This window comes from Palaemon carinicauda, chromosome 43 (assembly GCF_036898095.1).
Source record: "Palaemon carinicauda isolate YSFRI2023 chromosome 43, ASM3689809v2, whole genome shotgun sequence".
NCBI classification, from domain to species: domain Eukaryota; kingdom Metazoa; phylum Arthropoda; class Malacostraca; order Decapoda; family Palaemonidae; genus Palaemon; species Palaemon carinicauda.
The window spans coordinates 31193780-31197970 of NC_090767.1; the positions used below are offsets into that span (position 1 = coordinate 31193780).

At 33.5% G+C, this 4191-nt stretch overlaps 1 long non-coding RNA gene across 1 annotated transcript; it reads left to right on the forward strand.

Moving 5' to 3' along the window:
* The first annotated feature begins 203 nt into the window (after positions 1-203).
* LOC137633627 (uncharacterized) lies at positions 204-3519 on the forward strand. The gene is made up of 4 exons (XR_011042315.1): positions 204-407; positions 923-2046; positions 2385-2821; positions 3227-3519. It is a non-coding gene; the product is annotated as an uncharacterized lncRNA (long non-coding RNA).
* Positions 3520-4191: the final 672 nt, after the last annotated feature.

The following is a 4191-nucleotide window of genomic DNA, read 5'->3' on the forward strand; positions in this document are numbered from 1 at the left end:
ACTCATCAGAAGTATATCATTTTCCATGAACTTATATCATGCATTTAATAATATATAATACTGAATAGATCTGCTCTGCCACTACACATTCTTATTAATTTAGTTGATCCACTTTGACGTGCAATAAAATATCAGAGTGAAAGTATATCACAACATGATTTTAATGCGCTTGTATGTTGATGCTATTTCCTATTTACAGATCAGATGAACTGGTAGAACTGAACATTGACTGACTGACTGACTGACTGACTGACTTATTGAATGACTGACTGGTGCACAGGGATATTGACCACTGTCATCTGTTGGACTCAAGAGAAGCTGATATGTTAGAGCAGCGTCAGTCAGACCCATTTAGTCGACCTGTGATGAGAGGAAAAGGAACACAGAACTAAGACGGTAATGTGTAGGTAAATTAGTCATTTCTCATTTTGGGATCTTTATTTTTGTCTATCCAAGACTACTTAAATAATGTTAACATTTTTCTTTCTCAATTATGTACAGGATATAGTAGAACAATGTTTATATTAACATTCATATGATAATTTATCTTATAATCTTAATGAAATATCAATAGTTTTGCTCCAGAATTGGTAGATCAGAAAGTTAGTACTTCTTTCAAAGATTTTAAGGAAAAAACTCTCCACTTACTACTCTAAATGACTTGAAGGGGAAAAATAAAATCAGAGTTTATTGTTCCTAATAAATTAAATGCAAAGAGTGAAATTACTTTCCTTTCGGTAACTTTGGCAAAAGTTTTCCATATTTTCCTTTTTATTGATACTATTATTGTTAAGATTACTATTATTTATAATAAATATATATTCCTTATGATAGTTTACTATATAAGACCTATATTAGAACTTTTTCATATTCCAATACTGTCTTATATTTAATTTGATATTAATTTTTCCTCTTTCTATAGTTGGAAGTAAAACTTCATTATATTAGCAGAAACAAACAAAGGTGAAAGAGATTGGATGTCTCACTTCGGCAGCACAGACAGACAGAGACACAGACAGACAGATAAGCACAAAGGAACACACAAGTAATGTTGAACAAGTATTCTACTCCTTTTGTTCTCCAAATGGTCTTCAAATCATTTCAACTTGAAGTGTTTTATCTGTTATGCCCTAAATTACTTTTTTATTTCTAAATCAGAAAAAATAAGTGAAGATTAACTTAGGGTTTTCAATCATTCAACTTTTGTCTTTAGAAACTAACTGTAAAAATCACCTCTTCTGAATAGTTTCATCATAAGGATTTTACTTACCTAATTTGTTTTCTGTCATTAAGCAAGATGCTTTAAACTTTTTTTTTCACAAAAGATCAATTCTTTGTTTATTGCATGTTCTCAGGAGAATTATTTGTTGATCTTCCTTTGGGAAATTCCACCATTTCTTTACATGGCACTTACATCAGCCCTCTGGTGATAGGTCATTCGTATACATCTTTTTCTCGTTTTTTTTTTTTATTTAGGAGTCTGGTCAGTCTGCATCTGTGGAAAATGAAAAGAAATTTCACTTTTTTTATATTTGCATATTAATTAAATACTTCCATTACTTAGGTGTGGAAATGAAAATTGCATTATTTATTTAATTTGCCAAATACACAATTCGTGATCTCTTTTATTTTAGAGGAATCTAAACTGAGCTTGTTGTCACAAGTACTTACAATCTAATTAGCTAGTAAACTACCGAGATCCCCAATTGAGTGTTTACATTAAAGAAAACAAAAGTCTGTTCCAGTTCTTTTGTTCTGGTAGATCAGTTCAACGTGAGGCAGAGTGGAGAGAGGTCTGTCGGTCCATCAATATATATCGGGCCGATCGATGATCCTATGGTTTTATCCGGAAATTTTTATCTACGCTCTGGATGTGAATTTATTTAACCTCATGAACTCAAAGTAATATATAAGTGCAAAATAGATGGGGCTCATGGAGACGGCAACCGGGTATTATTCCGTATATCGGAATTTTGATCCCCTGAGACTACCACACCACCGCGTCCATTAAAGTGTAGCTTTACTCCTGCCGGGCTGATATAAGATGTGAGTAACTTTGTGATTATACACGCTCAGTATACTTTAATTTATAGCAGTTAACAATTCCATTCATGAATTGCGGCAACCAGCGTGTCTGCTATTAATATTTAATATAATTTGACCTTGGAAATCTCAAATTATACTGTATTTGGTGTATTTTACTAACTTTAAACGCAATTTCCCTATTTCACCTTTAATAAAAATTCGAGTAGATTATCGTGCTTGGCTTGCTATTTGTCAAGTTTGTATTCTTTATATAGCTCCAACTTTCTTAAGGGTAATTCTTGCGTTTGGTTAGATGCTGTTTTATATCCTTTTACAGTGTATCATTTCATAAATTTCAGGTCAGTGTTGAATAAAGGGATATATGGTGAAGAGAATATTACTGCATAAGACCACTTGATAATTTGAGTGGGTGAATATTCTCGAGGACTTCGGAACGGCAACTCGGCTTACTGCTCTCCCTTATTTAACTATGTAAATGATCAGATATATTGATAAATATAGTCATTTTAGAACTATATATTTTATCATATCCCAGAGGTTTATTCAAAGCATCCACCCAGTACTTGGATAGGAGTGGAGAGTTTTTTAATGCTTTTTTAGACATTTTTGCTATGGGCTGCAAAACTGCAAGAACATGTGTATGGCCGGAAGGGCCAGGCAATGTACCTAAACAACAGACATTATCTGCATTCTGGAAATAGAGGCTGACTTCAGGGAAAAACAGGTCATCTCTCAAAGTGTTAATTCCTTCACTTCTCATCTCAGATTGATATTGGTGAGTACCAGACACAGCCATTTCTTTCCTCTGTCCTTCTCTAGAGTCATCTTCCTCTTCTTTGCACAGAGCCTCCTCTCTTCAACTTCTATATTTTCCTCAAGATATATTGCTGGACGATTTGGTTGATGCACAATTAATATTCCTCCCTTTCAATTATTTTTGACGAATTCAGGAATGATAACCCTTGGAATGGAGGAGCCATTTAATTCCGGATTGTCCTTTTGAGTGTAAATTTATTTAGATTATTGAAATGAATATGGAATATTTCCTTTTGAACATTGTTCTATCATAAATGTAATGTGAAAACAGAAAGATACGATCCGTTTTGATGATCCATTATTTCAATTGCTATTTTATATACTTCATGAGAAGTTTTTTAATATCAGCTTCATTTAATTGCAGATTCACATAATCAAATAAGTGTAGTCTAGTCTCCTTGAGAAGCGAAACGAGGACATCTTCATCCCAGCAAATCATCTGGAATCCACTTAGGTGATTAGAGCCTCTTGATTGATCAGAACTGAAAAGAACTCACTACTCTATCTCCTGTTTAATCACAATCTTCAGGTGAGTACCATTAGAGCTTTGCTTTTGATCAGCAGCACACAAGTGAAACAACCTTAATAATGGATTAGGGGAGATGTAATAGATTCAAGGGATTACCCAGGAAGCAAAATGATATTCATATAATTACAAGGAAGTATAATGAAAACAAAATACTCTTTATTTCATTACTAGCACATTCACACTCTCCATAATAAAATGAGTTAATATGTAAAGATATAAAGACGACCTTCCTATATGTAAATTTGCTACTATACAGATATGATTACTCTCAACATTAACTTATAGCAATATCTTTAGCAAGAATCTTTTTTACTATGGCTGACATAAAAATTGTGAATTAATCTTTTATGAAACATTCACATATTTTAGTTTCTCTTCCCAAAGTGGAAAATGAAATTAATGAAACCCTGGAGCATATCCCTCATGATGATGGTGGCCCAAAGTACATGGTGAGCAGTGAACTCGAATACTTGACTCTTTTTAGAATTTTATCACTTATTTCCAGGAATAAAGAACATGCATTTTGGTACAGAACCAGCACATCAGTGTACATTTCACACCTTTCTCCAGTCTGCTTTTCTGTCTACCTGTACGTGCACAATCTCAACAAGAGGTCTTCAGGTCTTCTCCCATCATGTATCATTCCATATCCTCTTCACAGGAGTTTCACTTCCACTACTCATATTATTTTCTGCTCGTCTCTACATCCAGTCCATTCTGTAGAGCTGTGCACTCCTGTTGTCATGGTTAACCTATTTCCTAAACAACTCTTATAACCCATATAAACACTTTCCTAAAAT